The 25,298-nt window shown below is 36.9% G+C and overlaps 3 pseudogenes; all 3 read left to right on the forward strand.

Annotated features, from left to right (window-relative positions):
* The first annotated feature begins 439 nt into the window (after positions 1 to 439).
* LOC120152935 lies at positions 440 to 7,515 on the forward strand (annotated as a pseudogene).
* Positions 7,516 to 9,164: 1,649 nt separating this feature from the next.
* Positions 9,165 to 10,736, forward strand: LOC120152921 (annotated as a pseudogene).
* A 7,750-nt stretch (positions 10,737 to 18,486) lies between these two features.
* Positions 18,487 to 25,244, forward strand: LOC120152937 (annotated as a pseudogene).
* The last annotated feature ends 54 nt before the right edge of the window (positions 25,245 to 25,298 follow it).

The following is a 25,298-nucleotide window of genomic DNA, read 5'->3' on the forward strand; positions in this document are numbered from 1 at the left end:
AAAATGTAATTTGTTCGTGTTCATTCGTTAAAACGATAAACGAATAAAAATGAACATAAACAAATGCTAATGAATGTAAACAAACATAAATTTAAATATTTTAGTTTTTTCTTCCAATTTATGGTGAAATTAAAAGGATAGTGACTTATTGAGTGAGAAATGCACATGTGAATACATTTAAACGATATAAATAAATATATTATCAAACGTTGATGACTATAATAATGAGTTATTTATTCATGTTCATTCATTTAATTAAATAAATATAAAATATTTTTTTATATTTTTTCGTTTAATAAATTTACAGTATATTTTTTTCATGGGGTGGGTAGTGATGACATGGCCAAATTGGAAGACTCTTTGGGCTTTGGGCCCTTAGATCAGTTCATTATAACTTCTTTTAATGGAGAAATAAAAGACCAATTGCAGGCTTCAGCCAGAGAGTAAACAAGAGACGATGGTTGGACTTTGCTTCGTTTCCTTCTTCCTTTTCTTAAACTTGGTTCCACTCTTTCAAACTCTCGAAGCTTCTCATTGCTTCATCAAAGGTAACATTTTCCACTCAATCTGATTTCTGGGTATGTTTTAATGATTCGATCTTTCACCAATTTTCCCAGTTTTCATACTGGGCTGTCTTAGTTTGCACCATAGTGGAGGTTGCAGCAGTTTATTAGCCTTTTATGGGCTATATTTGATTGATTTATTTATTGGATATGAGGCGAGTTATTTAAGAAGATTACCAGGAATTCTTCAGTTTTCTTTTCCATGCTTTTCTTTAATGGCTGATTTCGTGTGAAATGATATTGTTTTTTTTTATACAGGGTTACCTCTGGTGAGGAACATTGCTAAACTCCCACAGGATAACTATGGAAGAGGAGGTCTATCCCATATAACTGTTGCTGGTTCACTCTTGCACGGATTGAAAGAAGTATGTTGATTGCATACACTTTGTTTTTTGATGTTCTTTTAGATTTATGATATAAATTGTCATAAACTTTTTTTAGAAATGTTTTCGATTTCATGTAGTAGGCGAATAGATGTTGAATCTACTTGCATGCAAGTGGGATGCATGATTTTATGTCGGAGCGAATTTTATATTTAATAAAACTATGGTGACATATTTCGGAGGTCGAAATTATATTTTTAATAGAAAATATAAAGAAAATAATTATTATTTAAAATTAAAAAATTCTAGAGGGGCGGTCTTCCCTCATCCATCTCTGCTTCTATGGTTGGATTATGGATGTGATAATTTTTTGGATTTTTTTTTCTTAGGTTGAAGTTTGGCTTCAAACATTTGCACTGGGGTCAAGCACACCGATCCATCGGCACTCGTGTGAAGAGTTTTTGTTGTTCTCAAAGGGAGTGGCACCCTATATCTTTCCTCAAGTTCATATAAGTCCCCTGGAAAACCAGAGGAGCACTTTATATATTCGAATAGCACATTTCATATACCTGTCAATGATGTCCACCAGGTAAGAGTATTCGCCAAATTATTAATGTGATGATATTAAAAAGCCTAGAAATCTCAAATTTTGTCTTGGGATAAGCCTGTAATAAGATGAATAGATGATCCAATTATTTGACAGACTTTGATGAATTTCAATACTCATAGGCATTCCTCGATTTTGAATTGTTTTTCATCTTCATTGCAGGTCTGGAATACAAACGAACACAAGGATTTGCAGATGCTTGTGATAATATCTCAGCCTCCTATCAAAGTGTATGCAAATTTTCTCCAGCCTTCAACATTTTCGCCATTTTTTATAGTTGTCTAATTATATTTTTCGAGTTGAAAGCCATAGATGTTGTCTATGGCCTCACCCTTCCAAGTGTTTGTTGGTTGACACTTTTGCATCGTATCTTTTCGTGGTTAGTGCATGCTAGTTTATAATGGCATCGATCGAGCCTTAAAATAAACAAACTGAAAGCACCCATTCTAGAACGGCTTTGCCTTGATCTCTTAGTCATTAAAGCTGCTATAGTCGAGTACATCGAGATGGGATTTTACTTGCCTTGAAGCTTAACCATCCTTTATTAATTTAAGAGAAATGAAGAAATGGCTCGAAATCGCGATCCATAATACTTTCTCAGAACATAATCCATTTTTGTCTAATCGTTTAAGAAAGTGAACAACTATTTTAGCATACATGCATCATGATTGAAATCCCAACTGATAATGTCTCCTGCATGATTGAAGTGTTGAAAGCTAAGAAATGAAAAGTCAAGAAATTGGGGCTACACAGTCAAAAAGGGGGTTGCACCAAAAGTGCACAGATATTGTCAAATTTTGGTGCAACAATTGCTTAATTTTGGAACTGGTAAAATCACACAATTAGTCATTATACTTTAGGGAATTTATAAGATTAGTCCTTAAGCTTCAACTATAAATACCATAACCCATTTAGCTTCAAAATCATCCCAAAATCATTTTCTTTCTCCCAATACTAGAGAGATTTCTTGTGAGTAGTGAGTGTTTTGTAAACACCTGTAAATTTTCTCTTTTAGTAAAAGATCTGCAGCAGTCCGGAGACGTAAGCGAAATTGGCTGAATTCCGTTATCAATTTCGAGTATTATTTTTCTGCTTTTATTTCGCATTCTCACTAATCTGGTTATAGGAAAATTACTCGTTACTCGTTTATTTCCCAACAACTGGTAATCAGAGCTTTTGGTTGTGAATTTTGTCAATTTTTTACGAGGTTACTATTCACATGAATAGTAAATTTTGTGAATAGTAAAATTTTGTATGCGATACGAATTTGTTGACGGAGGTGTTCTAATACATGGTGGTTTGCAAGAATTGTCAGAAACAATCCAAACGAAGCCAGATTCGAGTGGGAGCGATGGCTGCAGACGAAGGGGAGGTGAAAATTGAGAAGTTCGATGGTGCAGACTTTAGCTTTTGGAATATGCAGATTGAAGATTTTTGTACCAGAAAAATCTATATCAACCTCTCTTAGGAAAGCAACCAGAGGGCATGAAGAATGAAGATTGGACTCTTCTCGACAGACAAACCCTCAGAGTTATCCGACTGATATTGTCCCGAAATGTTACTTTCAACATAGCAAAGGAAAATACCACAGCGGGTCTTATGGCGGCTCTCTCCAGTATGTATGAGAAGCCATCGGCCTCAAACAAAGTGCACTTGATGAGGCGATTATTCAATTTGCGGATGACGGAAGGGGCATCGATGGCACAACACCTAAATGAACTCAACACAATCACAACCCAGTTGAGTTCAGTGGAAATTGAATTCGATGATGAAGTTCGAGCTTTATTTCTCTTATCATCTCTACCAGACAGTTGGAATGCTACTGTTACAACAGTCAGCAGTTTGTCGGGAAACAACAAATTAAAATTCGACGATGTTTAGAATCTGGTATTAAACGAAGAAATTCGACGGAGAGAATCGGGTGAAGTATCAACCTCCTCAGCCTTGCACACGGAGTCCAGAGGGAGAACTTCATAAAGAAATTCAAATCGTGGCATATCGAAATCCAGAATGGGCAAATCAAGAACAGGAAAGAAAATTTTACCTGTTATAATTGTGGCAAGAATGGTCACTTTAAAAGAGATTGTCGAGCACTGAAGAAATATACCAGTGCACAAGAATATGCCAAATGACAGAGGAGACAAGTGATGTCATGATTCTAAGTGTCAACACTCCGATTGAATCATAGATCTTGGATTCAAGGGCATCTTTCCACTACACCCTATATCGAGAAATCATGGAGAACTATGTCAATGGTGATTTTGGGAAGGTTCATCTAGCTGATGATGAAACCTTAAAGATCGTCGGAAAAGGAGACATCCGATTAAAGTTGTCAAACCAGACCACCTGGATACTGAAAGGAGTGAGACATATTCTTGGCCTCAAAAGAAATTTGATTTTTGTAGGACAACTTGATGGAGAAGAATATAACACAACCTTTTCAGGCTGTGAATGGAAGATTACTAAAAGAGCACTCTTCATTGCTCGTGGTAAGAAGACTGGTACTCTCTATGTAACATCAAACTTAGAGAATATCATTGCTGGAGCAGATGCTGATGGAAAATCAAACCTATAACATCAAAGGCTTGGTCATATGAACGAGAAATTGATGAGACACTTTTGTCAAAATGGAAGTTGTCGGATCTAAAGAATGTAGATGTCGGACTATGCGAGGATTGCATCTTTGGCAAACAAAAGAAAGTCAGTTTTGCAAAGATTGGTAAGACACCCAAGGCTGAAAAGTTAGAGTTGGTTCATACTGATGTATAGGGATTATCTCCGGTTCCATCTCTTGCATGCTCATTATATTATGTCACCTTCATCGATGATTCTACAAGGAATGTGTGGGTTTATTTTCTGAAGAAGAAATCAGAAGTCTTTGATACCTTCAGAAAATGAAATGCCATGGTGGAAAACGAGACTGGTTTGAAAGCCAAGCGGTTGAGGTCTGATAATGGAGGAGAGTACAAAAATAGTAGATTCAGAGAATTTTGCGCAAACAATGAGATCAAGATGGAGAGAACAGTTCCCATGACACCGCAGCAGAATGGCGTAGCAGAGCGCATGAACAGAACTCTGAATGAACATGCCAGAAGCATGAGGATACACGTCGGCTTGCATAAATTGCTATGGGCTGAAGCTATCAACACTGTATCTTACCTGATCAACCGTGGGCCCTCAGTTCCCTTAGATAGCGGAATACCAGAGGAAGTTTGGAGCAAGAAAGAAATAAACCTTTCACACTTAAGAGTGTTTGGTTGTATTTCTTATGTACACATAGACTCTGCTGAAAGAAGTAAACTTGATGCTAAGTCCAACAAATGTGCCTTTTTTTTTGTTATGGCGGTAATGAGTTCGATTACCGGTTTTGGGATTACGAAAATCGAAGATCATCAAAACAGAGATGTCATTTTGAATGAGAATGTGATGTACAAAGACATATCAATTGTAGAATCAAGTAGCTCCAATACCGAAGCTGAAACAAATGAATTTGCTGAGTTTGAGGAGATTTCTGGAAATGATGTTCAGATCAATCCTAAAGCAGTTCAAGAAGAACCAGACACACCAGAACTGAGACGCTCATCCAGAATTCTTAAACCAACCCAACGATATTATCCTTCTTTTGCACTACTTGTTGCTGACTGACAATGGTGAATCAGAGTGATATGATAAAGCAATGCAAGTGGAGGATTCAGTCAAGTGGGAGTTTCCATGAAATATGAGATGGACTCGCTTATATCAAATCAGACATGGCAATTAGCTGAATTACCACCAGGAAAGAAAGCGCTCCACAACAAGTGGATTTACATTATCAAAGATCATGATGCGAGCAAACGCTACAAAGCGAGATTGGTTGTCAAAGGTTTTCAACAGAAAGAAAGTATTGACTACAATGAAATTCTCTCCAATCGTAAAATTGTCTACAATCAGACTGGTGTTGCAAATTGTAGATGCAGAGAATTTACATCTTGAGCAGTTAGATGTAAAGACAGCTTTCCTTTATGCTGATTTGGAGGAAGAAATCTATATGAGGCAGCCAGAAGGCTTTATAAAGACAAGCAAGAAAAACCTAGTATGCAGAAGAGTTTGTATGGTTTAAAATAAACTCCTAGACAGTGGTACAAGAAGTTCGATAGTTTCATGGGTAGCAGTGGTTTTACCAGATGCCAAGCAGATCATTGTTGCTACATCAAGAGGTTCGACAATAGCTTCATTATTTTATTGTTGTACGTTCGTTGATGACATGCTCGTTGCAGGATCAGACATGCAAGAGATTATACCCTTGAAGTAAGAATTGTCGAAGCAGTTTGCTATGAAGGATCTGGGCGCTGCAAAGCAGATTCTTGGGATGAGGATCAAGAGAGACACAAAGTTGAGGACTTTGATGTTATCACAGGCTGAGTACGTCAACAAAGTAGTCTCCTGGTTCAATATGCAAGATGTTAAACCAATGAGTACACCTTTAGGTGTTCATTTCAGACTTTCCAAAGAACAGTCACCAAAGACGGAGGAAGAACGTGCACACATGGTGAAGGTGTCGTATGCCTCAGTAATTGGAAGTCTGATGTATGTCATGGTTTGTACCAGACCAAATATTGCACATGCAGTGGGAGCTGTTAGTAGATACATGAATAATCCAGGCAAGATACACTGAGAAGCTGTCAAATGGATCCTCAAATATCTGCGAGGTACTACAAACAAAACATTTTGTTTCAAAGGTGGAGATACTTTTCCGACATGCTATGTAGATGCTGACTTAGCCAGAAATGTTGACGTTAGAAAGAGCACTACGGGTATGTCTATACTCTGGGAGGTACTGCAGTGAGTTGAGTTTCTCAACTACAGAAGATAGTTGCTCTCTCCACAACTGAAGCAGAATATGTCGATGTTACAGAAGCCAGCAAGGAGATGGTTTGGCTCCAAAGTTTCTTGGAAGAGTTAGGCAAGAAACAAGAGAACAATGTTTTGTATTGCGACAGTCAAAGTGCTATACATCTAGCAAAGAATCCGTCTTTTCATTCCAGAACGAAGCACATACAATTAAGATATCATTTTATACGGTCTCTTCTGGATGATGGGATTTTGAAACTTGAAAAGATCAGTGGACTCAAAATCCTGCAGACATGTTGACAAAGACGGTGACTACGGACAAACTGAAGTTGTGTTCAGCTTCAGTTGGCATGCTAGAATAACAGGACCAGGAATGTTGCTGCATTGATCGAGGTGTGAAGACAGATTAAAATCAGTCTTCAAGTGGGGGATTGTTGAAAGTTAAGAAATGAAAAGTCAAGAAAAGGGGCTACACAATCAAAAGGGGGTTGTACCGAAAGTGCACAGATATTGTCAAATTTCGGTGCAGCAATTGCTTAATTTTGAAACGGGTAAAATCACACAATTAGTCATTGTATTTTAGGGTATTTATAAGATTAGTCCTTAAGCTTCAACTATAAATATCCTAACCCATTTAGTTTCAAAATCATTCCAAAATCATTTTCTTTCTCCCAATACTAGAGAGCTTTCTTGTGAGTAGTGAGTGTTTTGTAAACACCTGTAAATTTTCTCTTAGTAAAAGATCTGCAGCAGTCCGGAGACGTAAGCAAAATTGGCTGAACTCCGTTATTAATTTCGGGTATTATTTTTCCGCTTTTATTTCACATTCTCACTAATCTGATTATAGGGAAATTACTCGTTACTCGTTTATTTCACAACATAAAGGTGCTGCTCAAGTTTACTATATGCGAAATTGAATCTAGAGAACATTATTGGGTAAGATTTGTTCATCATTTCACCCGAAAACAGTATAGTTTCAACAAATTCCCTTGTGAGAACTGGAAATACATTCCTTGTGATTCTTTTCGTTCTTCTCTCTTTCATGAATGTTGAGGATGCTTTCTTTCTTTTGTTTCAAATCTGCATTTAGGTTCATATATGAAGATTGGTCATGCCTCACACTGCAACAAAGTTGAAGTTCCCATATTATTGGGATGAGCAGTACTTTCAAGAACCTCATGATGAGCTTTAACGATGGGAACATCAACGCCCAAGATCAAGTTCATTGATCAATTGTTCTAGAGCCTTTACGGTGAGTGTAACGTGAAATAATCGATCCAATCCGCTGTTTGTGTCATCTAATTTTCGAATACCGACCTCCTCCCATAGTACTTCATAAACACTGTCATGGGGCCTTCCCCGTTTCCGAGCAGAGATTACATTACAATTACATAAAGATTAGTCAGCTTAGCTTTCGTATATTTCTCCACTCGTTGGAATTCTGAATCCATTTTCTATTTTCATGTCGTTTCACATTCATAATCAAATGAAATCTCCCATTCCTCGAAACCCCAAAGAAAGAAGGATAAATTACGTATTTAGTACCTAAACTATCAGTTTTGATCTATTTTAGTACCTAAATTTTCAAATTTTCAAAATTATATTTAGCGTTTAGTTTTTATTTTATTTGAGTATCTCACTGTTAAAAACTTAACGCATGGTCTGTTTTACTACTAAATTTTTAATTTTTTCAAAACTTAACTTTAAATTTTGAATGAGGCACTAAAATGAAATAAAAACTAAAGATTTTAACGGTGGTATTAAAATGAAACAAAAATTAAAATTTAAGTATGATTTTGAAAAAAAATGTATTAAAATTGATCAAAATTAATAGTTTAGATATTAAATGCGTATTTTACAGAAAGAATTATCTCTATTAAGCATTGCTCGAACGAAGATCATGAAAATATGTGAAAGTAATAAATTCCAAGTTATGTGATATGAGATTATAAAACTCAAATTATACAAAATTAAATTGGAATGATTAAATTTCTCATTTCAACATAGTAAAGGGATTAAAATGGTAGTTAAACTTTTATTACAAGCAAACAATATCCTGAACCCAAAGGTCTTTAGAACTGAGCGGGTCCGGTTCATGGTGAGAACCAACAAGAAACAGACCCTAGGGGTGTAAACGAGCCGAGTCAAGTTTGAGTATTGTTGAGCTTGACTCGACTTGAAAACTCTGAAATAGAGCTCGACTCGACTCGAAAACTCACAAAATTAAAATTTTCAAGCTCGACTCGAACTCGAAATTCTGAACTGAAGCTCGTGAGCAGTTCGAAAATGATCGAAATGAAAAAAAAATCTTAAACTTAACTCGATTGAAGGCTCAAACTCAAACTCGAACATGAACCTTAAATACATAAAAATCTTAATGTATTTTAAAAAAATCAATACATAAATGTTAATATTATTAATAATTTATTTTAAAAAATCTTAATATATTATATTTTCAAGCTGTTCACGAGTTTTTCGAGTTGAATATCAAGTAGCTCGTTTGGCTCGTTATGAACTCGAGTCGAGTCTATTCGATCCGAGTATTTATTGACCTTGATCAAATCGATTCTGAGTAGATCGCGATCTGTCTCGTCTCATTTACAACCGTAGACCCTCATCCTCTTTTGAGACCACTTCACATCGATGAATCTAAAAATTTAAAAAGTAATAGTTCAAAATTTATATATTTTTAAAAAATAATAGATTTATAAAAAAAAATTATATTTTTAACTTATTAAATTAAATTTAATGGTATGCACTTGGTATTTACAAAATTTTCACATTTCCCATAATTTTCACATATTAAACAAAATTTACAAAAAGCTTTGGTATTTTCCCATAATGTTCACATTTCCCTCTTTTTTTCGTGTCTTGCTGAAATTAATCCCCCAAATCCCAGTCAATTCTTAACACAGAACCCTAATTTTCATCATGGATTTCTTCAAATCAGTTTTCGCCGATGACCCAGATCCTCCTAAACCCCAACTCCAACCGGATTCCGATACTCCCAGAGCCGAATACTCCACCCCTGATTCGTTCCCCAAATTTTCAGATTCCGACCCTAACTCTACTGGTTGGAGTTTCGGTGGTCTGTTCAAAACGATAGCAACCAGATCCGAATCCGTAATCGAAACTTACCGTCGCGATCTCGAAGAATTCGGGGTGGGTCTCAAAAAAGAAATCGAGGTAGCTCAAGGCTCGCTAGGGCACGTAGGGCAAGTCATTGATTAGTTCGGGAACACGGTGATAAAGGGTACGGCCCAGATCATAAACCAAGGCAAGGAGGCAATTCTAGCTGCCGATAACGAATTTGATTCCTCTTCTTCCGATAGCAAGGACAAAAGTCAGATTGCTCAGCGGAGCTTGAACTCGAAACGGTACAGTCGGTTCGATGCTCAAGTAAGGGCAATTCAAGGAGATACTAATACTTATATTGAAGAGCCAGAGGATTTGGAGGATTATAAGAAGTGGAAGTCTGGGTTTGATTTGGTAGATAAAAAGGAAGAGATGGAGAGATTGATGGGAGAGAATGGAGAGATGGTGAGTGTTTATAAAAGGGTTGTCGGTGTTTCGAAAGGGGTTGATCACGAGACGTTTTGGTATAGATATTTTTATAGGGTTTTTAAGCTTAAGCAAGCTGAGGATACGAGGGTTAAGCTTGTTAAGAGAGCAATTTCAAGGGAAGAAGAAGAGGAGTTGAGTTGGGATGTTGATGAGGATGAAGAAGAGGTGGATGACATAAATGTAATGACGAAGGCGACTTTAAAGAAGCAAGAAGATGTGGAGAAGAATGAGAACGATGGAACTGTGGAACAGAAAGCTGAAAAAGGTATTGTATTGGAGAGTAAGGATCAAGTTGCTGAAAATTTGAAGGAAAATAATCGGATCGATGAACTGCGAGTGGAAATGAAGGGAAATGACGATGAATCAAGTGGTGGCAATGTGGTGTCTAAGAAAGTTTGTTTGGAGGAGGAGGATTGCAAGGATGATTCAGTGGCGAAATCTGTTGAGAAAGTAGCTTCTGAAGGGAAGGGCAAGAATGAGGAGCCTAAATCTAGTAGTGGCGATGGCAAAGACACTGACTTTTCAGTTGTTTCAAGCCATCCTTCAATGACTGAAGAGGAGGAGGATCTTGAGTGGGATGAAATTGAGGATCTCAGCAGCATTGATGATAAGAAAGGAACTCGTGGTGGGAGACTGAGCTCCGCCAATAGGACTGAGCTGAGAAAGCGGCTGAGTACTGCTGAAGAAGTTGAAGATTTGAGCTGGGATATTGAAGATGATGACGAACCGGTTAAAGCTTGATGAAAAACATTAAGTTTCACTAAAATTATTTCTCAGAATTTATTGTATTCTGTTGTTTCTTTTTCCTTGTATTTATTTCACATTTCGTTTGAAATGCAAATATCTTCTATGATTGGTGTACTTTTAAGACGATTGAAATGAAATTGAAGCATCTATGTACATACTAAAACTGCTCTAGGTATGGCCATTTTACTAACCTTGATATTAACATATTGGTGATCTTGAACATTGGGTTTCTAAATTTATTAGCTGCATCATTTGAGAATCACTTAGCCTCCACTCCTCTCTGTTCTCTTTGATTCTTGTATTAATGGGGCTCTAATGGAAGTTAAATGTCGCATTCTGCTGTATTCAAGGGCTTCCTTTAGATCAATACTTGCATTAGCCTTCGCTCGAGAGCACATGGTAGGAGAATCTAGTTGAAAGTGTCACTTGGGAATTGCTTTCCAATTGCCTACTGCATTTTATGCATTTTCTAACAGCAACTGCAATCGAGTTATATAGTCAATGCGGATCCATTTGAACTAAATTTGATCTGCTTACTACTCATTTTAAGATGAATATAGAAGCGCTTGAGCGTTGAGTTGCATTTGTACATTTAAGTAAATGCTGTTTTCAGAGCTAAAAAAGTGCATGAACAATGCCTTTAACAATTCATTTTGCATTTGCCCTGGAGCTGCCTCCATCTTGAATCCTGGTTCTTGTTCCAACAGGGGAAGTAAAGAATAATTCCGTAATTTAATAGGTGTCTTTGATAGCATAGTCCATGGCAAGAAGACCGTGCTCCACCACAAGAGCAAGCACGATAACCGGACCATGTAGAACACCAGTTCCGGCATCATCAGCGCCAATACACAGTAGCCATTAATAACTCCATATGGTTCCTATCTCTGCCATGTACAAATTTGACAGTTACAAATTTAAGATTTAATAATTTTGTCAGTGACCAATGTTTCAGATCGACCAAGTCTTAAATTTAAGATGTTTTACAAGCAAAGAGATAAGCTGAGCAATGACATGTTCATTGGGCCAAGAAAAACATATAGAGTTTTTTAGCCCAATATACCATGCGGGTAAAATATTTAGGGTACTGGGCCTACCCAAACTTTATTTAGAAAAATACGACATTTGCTACAGTCCAAACGGAACTCGTCACCTCCATGGATATTATTTTTCAATGGTCCACGCGTAGTGGGCCCACGTGGATCAATATTTTAATGATATAATGACTCGTCATGCTGAGGTGATGAGTTCATTAAAAAAATTTAAAAATAAATTTATAAAATCAAATAAAAAACATTCGATGGAACTCATCACATCGAGGTGACGAGTACCTTTGAATTAAAAAAAACTAGCAGTTGGCTAATCGTTGTTCAATGGACAGACGGGCATCAATGATCACTTGAACTCGTCACCTAAAGATGATAAGTTTGTCCGGGGATAATTTACAAAATTAAAATTAAAAGAAAAAATCAATTTATTAAAATTTTACGAAATACAAAGTAAATTAATTTTAAAAAAAATAAAATTTTACATGAAAATTACAATAAAAATTTATCCATTGTCTTCTAAGTTCTTGACGATGCCGCAAAGTGGTCGAATGATAATGTCGCAGGATCGTCGAGTACGCCGGGGTCGTAGGCCTTGATCGTCATCGTCGTATTGCAGAGGAGGTGTACCCAACACACTTTGCGATCCGCCTTCGAAATACAGTGATGGATTTATGACATTTGATGCCATCATCACTATAACTTCTTCGACTTGGCTGCTACTTTGTTGATCATATAGGATATGGTCCCAGTTACCTGCAACCACATGTTCTGTAGAAGATGCTTGAGTGTACTACGGTGCATCCCATGAACCTTCAACACAATTCGATCAGGTCTCGGCTAAAGTATGAAATGGAGGAAAGAAATCGAAACTAGCCTGAGATGCATAATAGTACTCTTCAGTAGCAGATGTTTAAGTGGAAGACGACGATGATGCTTTCTTCTTAGACTTTGACTTGGACTTGGTGCATGTGGCCTGATGATATTGCAATTCTGCCTTCTCTTCCGGTGTCGTGAGATATGATTTGTCATTTTCTTCGTGAAGTCTTTTTTTTAGAGGGTTCGTAAAGTCGGAGATAGGGAGAATGGTCGAAATCTAAGTCCAGCGGTGTAAATTCTGACGATGGGGGAGCGATAGTTCACGCTGATTCCATAGGTCGATGTAGTAAGCATTTCGCGCCGACCAATTTTCATTATGTTTCCCACGCGTATCGATTGTATGGAGCGCATCCATATCAACCTCCATTTGCATAGGAATCAGCTGGTACGCCTCAAACTGGCACATCACTCTATCAACCGTGTGCCACTCAACAATAACTTGGTGCAATAACGGCGTCATGACACACCATAAATGGGACCCCTCAAAAAATTGTCCCAGCAATACATGGTTGTTCTCCTCGTCGAGATACGGAAGCCCAAAGAACTGTAAATATTAAATATCAAAGTTAGTATATATAAAGTTAAAAAGATTAGAAAAGTATTAGTAATTTCGTATATCATACTGCAAATCGAATGATGATGTCGATCATCATATGTATGTCTCGTACAGTGGAACCCACCAACTTCATTTCTGTTATTTTATGACACCATCTAAAATATTTAAAAATAAAAAATTATTATAAACAAATAATAAATAAATTTATGAAATTAAAAAAAGTTAAATAAATGAAGTTAAATAATTACATTACAGCCAGCGGAAATTCGACCGGGGCATATGTAATTGGCGTAAAAAAACGTGAAGCAATACCAAGCCCAGGACTATAGAAGTATCAGACAACCTGTTACATCAGCTTTTCAACCCGACGTTATAATTGCATCCATGCAAAGCTCCCGATACAGAAATGCTAGAATCGTCGAGCCTCAACTGGTATTACGACACACAATCAAGTCTTCCAAAATTTGCATATACCGAGTGTGCACCAGATTACTGAATTTATTCGGTAATAATATTCCTCTGATCACTTGGAGAAGAAATGCTCGGGATGCGAAAACAATTTCCGCCTCGATAGACTCGTTAGTCACTTCAAATTCATACTACAACCATGTTATCATTACCCGATAGCCCCTCATGACGTTGGATGGTAGTCATTTTCCCAGAACTTGGAAGACCAACGTCGAGGGGTTGTACACTTTCTGCCTCACCACGGGGCTCCATTCACAGGAACAACGAGTTGGTAAGCGACGTCTTCCAAAGTAATCGTAGCTTCACCACTCAGGAAATGAAACGTGTGCGTTTCGGGGCGCCAACATTCTATAGTAGGCATGAGAGTGTTCATTACTTAGATGACGACTAGGTGTTCGAGAGAAACTTAGCTAATAATACTTGTAGTATTCGAGAGAAACACAAGTAAGATCCACATAGCAATGGGGTGTAGTATTTTCTTAAGCTTTGAATCTAGCTAGTAATACTATATCCTAATCCCTTAGTGCTTGAGAGAGACTAAGATAGGATTTAAACGACTAAAAGGGGTAGTTTTTATCAATAGTGTAGGCTGCCATAGTTGAGACTGAGAGGAGATGTCGTGGTATTCTATTCTATTAGGTTCCTTTGACTAGAGATAGCGGGAACTTTTTCAGCAAACCCTGTCGAACAAGTGAAGTTTAGATAGATTAAATATGTCTGAGAGATAAGTTTTAGCATCCTTAAATCAATCCTTACCATTCATTCCCGTGGAAGCTTGTTGTGTGAGGATTATCAAACTATCATTTATTTGTTGTTTTACTGTTTTTCATTGCCTTGACATTTCCATCATTTTTATTATTATAATTTGTTCTTGCCACTACATTTTCATTTGCTACCTCATCAGACTTTCAATCCATATCAACCAACATGCACTTTCCATTGTCGTGACATTATCCATTAGTACATATCAACACTAACTATAATTAGATAGAGTAGTGCTTTTCTTTGGTTAAACTTTGTAATTTCCACCAATCCCTGTGGAGACGATGCTCACTCATCACTTAATTACTTGAGCGATTGTGTATACTTGCACATTATTTGCATATAATTTTATATTACTCACAAAACGCAACAAAATCTCAACTCAATATTTAAACTCAAAAATCAACATACTAAATAAATTTCCAGCATTGTAATTTCTTGTTCAAAATAATACCAACACATTTTCAAACTTACAAATAAGTCCCCTAATTTATAGAACTTTTCGAATTCCACCATGAAAATTTACCAATTTTATAATGAGGTTCCAATCAACTTTCTAACTTAAAATTCCGGTATTTCAATATAAAAAAAATAACATTGAACGCCTAAATTTGCACATTTATGTAATAATGTCCCACAATTCTCAAAACTTGCTAAATAGACCTTTTACTATTTCAAGCTTCCAAATTGGTCTTCAAATCACATAGAACACTTCTAATATCGATTCTAGACCATAAGAAATTTTTCAATATTTCCCCCCAAATTTTCCCATATGGTCGAATGCTTCATATTCTCTAGGGTACACTTTTTGTTCAATTTCAAGCATGAATTCAACTTCTTTACAACAAATTCATGTTAGTATATTCATCACAACATCAAATTGCATCAAAAATCCTATCTTTCCTTAAAACCCTAGCATGGCCGAATCAACTACAAGGGTTTACACATCATTTTAATTATCACACATACCTTAGAATTAATCTCCAACATCAAAAACATAATAATCATCTTTCATCAATCCTTCAAAATCCATAAACCCTACATAAACCCTAATTCTTAATCTCATGAAATAGTCATGTTCAACATGTAATACATATATCAAATGATAGATACATGTAGATCAATTCTTTATCAAATAGCTTAATCCAAAAATCAAGTATATAGCTTCAAAAATAAAAATAAAATTTACCTTGGGGAGCTATGGTGGATTCGGCCAAGAGAGAGTTTGAAGCTGAAAATTTCTTTTTCTTGAATAATATAGTATGATTTAATCATACACTTGGCTTAAAAATCAATATAATTGAATATTAAATTCAATTAATGAGAAATTTCATTTTTACCATTAATGAATCTTGATAATTATTAAATGTCATTCCATTATCCTCTATTAAAATATTTCATAGTCAAGGATAAATCAATTTGACTTTCTACTTTGACCATGCAATTTTCAAAAATTGCATTTTAGTCATTAAATTTACACTATTCGACCAAATCTGAAAAATTGCACTGTTTTGTACTAAAATTCTCTTATCTAAAATATGGAAATAATATTTTCAACCCTTATCTATCATCATTCAAATTTTCATAAAATATATAACTTTTCAAAATTACACTTTTGGTCCCTAACCTTTTACAAAGTGTATATTTTAGCCACCAAACTTTCAAAGCTTACTCAAAAATACTTTTTAATAATAATATTTAGGGAAAATACCGACACCTAGAGTTTTTTAGATTCAAGTTTGATACGATTTATATTTTGTAGTATAATATTTTATCTAAAATTAAACACTTTTAATTTTTTAGTGTAAATTATACATTTAATATTTAAATTATCGTTTTAGTCCATTTTTAGTATCTAAATTTTTAATTATTTTCAAAAATTCTAACGTTTAGTTTTTGTTTCGTTTTAGTATCTCGTCGTTAAAACTTAACGATGATTTGCACATGACATTTTTTATGGATAAATTGCATCATTAATCACTCAACTATATTCTCACTCTTATTTTGGTTTCTAAAGTTTACTTTAATTACTTAATTTTTAATTCTCATAATTTAATCTCACTGACTTTCAATTCATTTTTAATTATATTAATAAAAAATATCAGTCACAAAAATTTTAATAAAATAAATTAAAGTGATTAAATATGAGCAATTTGAAAGTTGAGTAGTTAAATTGAAATTTTTTTAAACTTTAGTACTAAAATAGGAGTGAGAAGATAGTTGAGTGATGAGTTATTTAATTTACCCATAAAAATTGCAGCGTCGTTAATTTTTTTACGGCGATGTATTAAAATAAAAAAAATTAAATGTTGGGTATGATTTTAAAAAAACTAAAAGTTTATGTATTAAAACGGATCAAAATTGATAATTTAAATATTAAATACGTAATTATCCCTTTTTTTAATGACACCACATGATTGATCTAACCTGATAATATTCTTGCTGTCTAAGCTAAAATGACAAAAATGAACACTCAACAAAATCATGCTATTTGGGTTTCCAAAACCAAGTGGGACAGCTCACCATCACACACACGCAGTCACCATAATCAAATCCATAAAAAAAACTGTCTAACCCATGAATATGATCACCAATTTTACTCCTTGAAGTTCTGATCTAACCTGATAATATTCTGCTGTCTAAGCTAAAATGACAAAAATGAACACTCAACAAAATCATGCTATTTGGGTTTCCAAAACCAAGTGGGACAGCTCACCATCACACACACAGCAGTCACCATAATCAAATCCTAAAATAAAATTGACTGTCTAACCCATGAATATGATCACCAATTTACTCCTTGAAGTTCTGCATTTACACACCTTGATTTTATGGAATGTCAGTTCCAATGGAAGATGATCTGAATATCCCGGTATTCTTCTTTACATGTATGTATCTGTGTAATACCCATTATTTTTTCACGGTTTTACATGTTTTTGAATCTTCGTTTTCAGACGTGTGTTCTGAAAGTGAATATCCAGTGTTGTTCAACACGTCCCGAGAAAGTGAAGAAAATTTTGCAGAAAATCAATGGTATGTTTCCTCTCATTGAAAGATTATTGATATTATCCTTTTGAATCCTAAAAAGACCAACGCTTTTTCATCTACATGTGTCTGACATCGATATAGATGCTGAAAATGGGCTCGTGTCTGTTCGGGGCACTGTGCAACCATCGATACTCATCGTCACGATATTGGAAAAGCTTGGCAAAAAGGCCGAGCTTTACTCCTATGAGAAGAATCTCGACCTTCGAAACGAGTCGCTGGTCGTTCTCTTCCTAAACAAGGGGAGATTAACCGAAAGTGTTGTTTTACCGATGAATCTAATGGTGATAGTGATGTAAAGGATCATGTTTCAGAAGGGTCCAAAGGCACATTTTCTTGGCATCGCTCACAACATGGCGTGAGGAAGAAGAAACACGTACTTGCTTCGTTGGTTCGGCAAGACTAGTAATGTCGAAACAAGAACGTTTAGCGATTTCCGAGGACTGCGGTTAGGAAGATATGTTAGGCTGCCACCAATGTGACCGCCGCTACCATCGTCACCCTCACTACCACAGTGATCATAATTCATTTAGATGTGGATATTAATATGCACTAGTTTCTATTAGAAAACAGAGGCAACTATGCTTTTCATTCATTTCTTGACTATACAATTTTAATGTTTGCAGCATAAGTTTTTTCAAACTAGTTTGATCTTGTTTTTTTATTGCCACGGAAAACCAGTGTTAGACCTCAATTTATGATCAAACAGATGCAGGGCTGCATTCACAAAGAATTGATTCTCCCTGTTTTTAATTCTCATAAAGTAAAAAATTTATTTTTTTTAATATTTATTCCACTACAAGAAAAAGAAAATCCGAAGATTTTATTCTCATTCTGTGATTGATTGTAGGAGAAGGAAGACAGCTTTACTTGATTTCAAAAAGCAGAATGAAATGATAACACTAAAATAATCACAGAAAGTAACCAATAACACAATCTCTAGGAAAATAAAAGCAAGCAGCCCCAGAATTTGATTAATCAAGCCAAAAGCAAGCACAAATCCTTTTCACACATGCTCACCGAATCAGAAAAGAGACAGGAAGAGCCAAAAGCAAGCATTTTGTCCCAAACCCAAGTTTAAAAACAAACAACAATGAAGGGTGCTGGACTCAGCTCTCTACTCCACTGAGTTAGTCCACTGTAAATACTCGGTAAAATCATTCTCCACCGCACCACCACGTTCCGGTTGTGCATGGCAGTGTTGATAGAGGCGAAGGGTCTCGTCTGGGACTCGGTACTGGAGTACACTAAGTCTTCTCAGGACAAGAACACTGATCCACTTCTATGGGTAGTTCAGCTAGGTTCTAGCCTTAACTCGGCTGGAGTTTCTTTGCCTTCAATTGACCTGGCTCACCTCCTTGTGTCCCACATATGTTGGGATAATCACGTGCCTATCGCGTGGAAGTTCCTAGAGAAGGCCATGACTGTCAAATTCGTTCCTCCTCTGCTCGTTCTCGCCCTTCTCTCTACCAGGTCCATTTTCCTTGTTTTGTTTGTACATACATAATAAAAACAGGTTTGATTATATTTGATGACCATATTATTTGAAGTATCCTTTGCCATCGTACAAATAATATAAGTGCCATTATGTATTGACATATTCTATGTATGTATGTATGTATGTATGTATGTATGTATGTATGTATGTATGTATGTATGTATGTATGTATGTATGTATGTATGTATGTATGTATGTATGTATGTATGTATGTATGTATGTATGTATGTATGTATGTATGTATGTATGTATGTATGTATGTATGTATGTATGTATGTATGTATGTATGTATGTATGTATGTATGTATGTATGTATGTATGTATGTATGTATGTGTATGTATGTATGTATGTGTATGTATGTATGTATGTATGTATGTATGTATGTATGTATGTATGTATGTATGTATGTATGTATGTATGTATGTATGTATGTATGTTTACGTATCATGCATGTATATTTCCTCAAGAGAATACAGGATGTGCTAATGTCGATTGTGGCCTTTGAAGTCTTAACTATGTGAAATTCTTCTACTGAAACTCGTTACACTTGACTTCCATGGAAGGGTCTTCCAAATCGTAAGTCATCCCGCTGCATATCGGCTTTACGTGGAACTGATTTCGGAGACATGCATTCTCACTTGAATGTCAAATCAGTGGACCAAATTATCAAATATGCTTCAATTTCGGCTGCCACGTTTTCTTCATAGAAGTAGAATGTGTTTAAACTGCCATTTTATGAAAATGGTTGGATCTGATTGTATGAACTTTCCTCCTTTGCCAATGTATCACCTCATATCTTTTCAGGGACTCTTGGTTAAGCAACTGCAATAGTATTGAATTTTAATTCATGCTCCTGGTGAAATTACAGGATTATGAAATCAATAGACGATGTTCTTGATCTTTCCCACATATTTGGTGATCAAGCATCTGAACCGGGTCTGCTTCTAGTTGAATTTATTTTTTCAATCGTATGGCAACTGCTTGATGCATCATTGGATGATGAAGGTTACTGGAACTTACTCCAGAAAAGAGACCGATAGGCCTATTGTAACGCAAGACATGGAAATAGATAATGCCGGTAACTTTAATGAAAAGAAACGAGCACATGAGGTGCTGTATAAAGGAATACTTTGATGGCTATCGAGATTATTGGGGAGTTTCTGCAAAATAAAGTAGCTTCAAGGATTATTTTATTGGCACAAAGAAACATGTAAGAACTTATATTTGTTATTCTTCGTCTTCTTCTTTTTGAGACATTATGGTGCTAGTTATATCCCATGATTAGGACAGAACTGAGAAAGAAAAAGCTGTTCATATGGTGGTTTTTCACTTATATGTAATGTATAATTTGGTGAAAGAATTTGATTTATTGAACTTTGGATGGATCTTAATAATACTCTGAGTTAATGTTGTAAGATTTGACTAACACATATTCCAATACTCTTCTAAGTCCATCACATTGGGAAGCTTTCAATCGGCAACTAAGAGTTCTTTCAGCGAAGTCGTGATATTGAGGAATTCAAACATACAACTCCAGAGGCCCTTTTGCAGCTTTCATCTGATACACATATTCTGTCTAGGAAATGTAAGACATTATCACAACAAGAGTTTAATCATGTCATAGGCTCCAGGCCTCTCACACATGCATCTGGTCGGTGTCACGGAACACGTCCTTCTGCACATTGGCTCCCTATTGACCTGTTTCTTGAGGATGCTATGGATGGGTCACAAGTGGCTGTAACCGGTGCTACCGAAAGACTTACTGGTACTTATTAATGGTTTTCATATGCTCAAAGTAGTACTTTTTTTTGAAGCGGAGAAGGTACTAGTTCCTTGTTTATTTCACTTGGGCAAAGTCATTCTTGCAGGCTTAGTGAAGGCTTTACAGGCTGCCAATGTTACAACATGGCACGATACGTTCTAGGTCTATGGATTTCAGCTTTGAGGCTGTTCAAAGGGTAAGAACTTGTGTAAACTCGATTGAGCTCTTGTTTACCAACATTTCTAGGTCTATGGATTGCAACTTTTCTGCTTGTGTCTAAGCTGGTCATCCTTTCCTTTCTAGCTCTTTCTCCAACATTTTCATGTGTCTAAACTGATCATCTTTTCCTTTCTGTTTTATTGCTTCATAGGAAAGGGACATTAGTGAGGGTCCCATACCACGCCTCGATACCTGCTTGTGCATGTTACTATCTATTACTCCGCTTGTGATGACTAATATTGTAGAGGAAGAGGAATGCGAATTCATTGATGAAAGTGAATGCAGCCAAACCAACCAAACAAAAGAGAAACAAGCCACCGGAAGATGTCGTAAGGGTCTAGTTTCCAGCTTACAGATGTTGAATGATTATGAGGCTTTATTGACTCCTCCTCAATCAGCTCGTTCAGCTGCCAATCAAGCTGCCGCCAAAGCAATCATGTTTATTTCTGGTTTCACAGTTGGTAATGGATACTACGAGTGCATGAGCATTAATGACATGCCTGTGAATTGTTGTAAGTGACCCCATCCTCATCTTTGATATATGAAGCTTACTAATCCATTACGGTCATTTTGAGATGATGTTCATGCATAAGTCAACTTTAGTGGAGAGTCCTAGTGAGCGGTGCAAGAGGCATAATGCTAGCAACTCAAGTATGCCCTTTAAAAAGCTCAATCATTCAACTAAATAGGAGGCTTTGATTATTTGATCTGGTTGATTTTCCTGACTGAACTATTCTGGTAGAACACTGTTCTCATGAATCTCTCACTCTCTATAGATAGCTGATCTCTTTTCTAATAAAAGTTTCCTTTTTCTTGTTCATTCACTTGAAATAGGTTTTTTGTGTCTCATTTTCTAAATTTTTTTTAGTTGGTTTTTCCCTTAATTTTTCATTTCATTCAGTATTTATAATTTGGTTTATTTTGTGATATTATGCATTCCTTGCAGCTGGAAACATGTGGCATCTGATCGTTGAGGCTTGTATTGCTAGAAATCTATTGGACACATCCGCATATGTCTGGCCAGGCTATGTAAATGCATGTGTAAATATACCCTGTAGTGTTCCTTATCAGGTGACTGGTTGGTCATCACTGGTGAAAGGATGCCCTCTAACTCCGACATTGATAAATGCTTTGATTGCAACTCCAGCTTCCAGGTATACTGCAACACATATCCCTTTATATATATATATATATATATATATATATATTTGTTCATGTTCATAGTAGTAGCATTTTCTGTATAAGGCAACTGAATTTGAACTCATGGATTTGATGGAAGCTTAGTGGAGATAGAGAAAATATGAGATTGCAACCAAAAGTTCAGTTGATGATGAGAAGATATCTGCTGCCAGCATTCTTTGTGGGGCATCTCTAGTTCGTGGTTGGAATATACAGGTAAATTGATGGAAGGTTACTTTCTAAGGGTGCATCACTGTCGCATGGTCACAGTAATTCTTGAATGCTTCAGATTTTTCCCCCTTTTAAATTTGTTTCTATTCGTACGAATTACTGCTTTATTTGGGTCTTGCTTGTTTGTAGGAACATGTCATTCTCTTCATTACAAGTTTGTTGTCACCACCAGTTCCTTCAGACTATTCTGGTAGTGAGAGCTATTTGATCCATTATGCTCCATTTTTGAATGTTCTTCTTGTTGGAATATCATCGGTAGATTGCGTCCAGATCTTCTCTTTACATGGCATGGTAGGATTTTTTAAATGATCCATGCTTTCCACTGGCTTAAATGTGAATATTCTTGTGTCATATGAATTGAAAAATGGTCAATGGAGCTAGTTTTTATACAAGTTTGCTGAAAGATCCTCCTCAGTGACATCTTTTCAGTTTTTGACTATCATCCATGCACTGATGTTATTTGATTTTTTTTTTCAGGTTCCAATACTTGCTGGTATGTTGATGCCCCTTTGCGAGATTTTCGGGACAACTTCGCCCGATGTTTCATGGACTCTTCCAACAGGGGAAGAGCTGACTAGTCATGCAGTATTCACCAATGCATTTACACTTCTACTGAGATTATGGAGGTTTGATCATCCACCTCTTGAACATGTGATGGGAGATGGAACACAGGTGGGATCTCAACGAACTCCGGAATATCTGTTGTTGATTCGGAACTCCAAAGTAACAGATTTCGGGAAATACCCCAAGGATCGTTTGAAACTTAGAAGGCTGTCGAAAATTTTGAACTTCTCTTTGGAACTCATATTTTTGGATTGCTTTCCCAAGTTAAAAGGCTGGTACCGACAGCATCAAAAATGTATTGCTTCTACCCTGTCAGGACTTGTACAAGGAACCACCATTCACCAGATTGTCGATGCACTCCTCAATATGATGTTCCGAAAGATAAGCAGGGGAGGTCAATCTGTAGCTTCCATGGCTTCTGGATGTAGTAGTTCTTCTACATCTGGATCTGAGGACATGTCTTTAATACTACAAGTGCCTGCATGGGATATCCTGGAAGCCACTCCATATGTGCTTGATGCAGCTCTGACAGCCTGTGCCCATGGAAGACTCTCGCCTCGTGAACTGGCAACGGGTCGGTCCTCTTTCCTTTTCTTTATTAAAAGCAAGCATATACATGAAAAAATATATAGGTATATCATGAACCACGAGTAATATTACATCAAATAGCTTTCTGAGGAAGTGACTAATAGATGCTTCTTCCTGTTCTGTTGGGGTCAATGTGATCTTTTAATTGGCCCTCTACCACAGGACTCAAAGATCTTGCCGATTTCCTACCGGCAACTCTCGCGACCATTGTCAGCTATCTTTCTGCTGAAGTAACCCGAGGTATATTGGAAGCCGGCGTTCATGAATGGATCAGATTGGCCAAGTCCAGCCGCAAACTTATCCACCATCGAGCAGCAAATTAAAAAAGTTATTGCTGCCACTGGTGTTGACGTCCCAAGCCTTACCATAGGTATGATCTTGTACCATTATATTTGTGACCACTTCCCAAGTTTTTGTTTGCAGCCAGAAGTAACTGTTTGAAGTAAATGTTGCTTGCAGCTACACTGACCACTGAAGAACTTCAATGATTTGGTCAATATGTTGGCTAATATTTTGTCTCTGTCTTTCCTTTTTCCGTTTTATTGATCGCAGGGGGGAGCTCTCCGGCTATGCTTCCTTTACCCTTGGCTGCCCTTGTTAGTCTCACCATAACATATAAACTCGATAAAGCCTCTGAACGTTTCCTTGTACTAATTGGCCCTGGATTGAATTCCCTGGCTGAAGGTTGCCCCTGGCCTTGCATGCCCATCATAGCTTCACTATGGGCTCAGAAGGTTAAGCGTTGGAACGATTTCCTTGTGTTCTCCGCTTCTCGTACCGTCTTCCACCACAGTAGTGATGCCGTAGTTCAGCTACTTAGGAGTTGTTTCACCTCTACCCTTGGACTAAGCCCCTCCAACATTTACAGCAACGGAGTGGGAGCACTCCTAGGCCATGGATTCGGCTCTCATTTCTCCGAGGAATGTCTCCGGTCTCCCCGGGGATTCTTTACTTACGAGTGCATCGATCAATCAGAGATATCATGTTTATGACAGAAGAAATAGTCTCTCTTCTAATGTCTTCTGTAAGAGACATTGCCAGTAGTGTGTTATCTAGGGAGAAATTGAAAACAACCAAGTTTGGACTTCCATATGGACAAGTTTCACTCGGTGCAGCAATGGAACGTGTCAAACTCGCTGCATCGCTTGGTGCTTCATTGGTCTGGCTCTCCGGTGGATTAAGTTTGGTCCAATCACTGATCAAAGAAACACTACCTTCTTGGTTCGTATCATCCCATTCACCAGACCATGATCACAGGGAACCTGAAGGCGTAGTTGCCATGCTGAGGGGCTATGCACTTGCATACTTTGTAGTGCTTTGTGGTACATTTGCATGGGGCGTGGACTCAACCTCGCCAGCATCGAAACGACGGCCTAAGGTCCTCAGATCGCACTTGGAGTTTCTGGCAAGTGCAGTAGACGGTAAAATATCGCTCGGATGCAATTATGCTACTTGGCGTTCATACATAGTCTGGTTTGTTAGCTTGATGACAGGTTGCACCCCGAAGTGGGTTCCGGATGTCGATGCCGATGTCTTGAAAAGGTTGAGTTACGGATTGATGCGGTGGAACAAGGAAGAACTGGCTATGGCCTTGCTCGGACTAGGCGGAGTCGGAGCTATGAGTGCAGCTGCTGAATTGATTATCGAAATCGGAGCTTGAACTTTTGTCCAATCCCTTACTTGTAAATAAGACAACAATCTGTTTTGTAACTTGATATTCACACTACTAAGCAGATTCATTGCAAAGATCAATTGAATGGTTCAGACAGGAATTGAAGAGACAATACAAGGCTTGAGAACACTTCCGTTGTAAATTTGGTCCCGACATTTTTATTTCTTTTCTCCATTATTTGCTTAAATTATTTTTGT

The sequence above is a fragment of the Hibiscus syriacus genome, unplaced genomic scaffold (assembly GCF_006381635.1).
Source record: "Hibiscus syriacus cultivar Baekdansim isolate YM2019G1 unplaced genomic scaffold, ASM638163v2 tig00111096_pilon, whole genome shotgun sequence".
NCBI lineage: Eukaryota > Viridiplantae > Streptophyta > Magnoliopsida > Malvales > Malvaceae > Hibiscus > Hibiscus syriacus.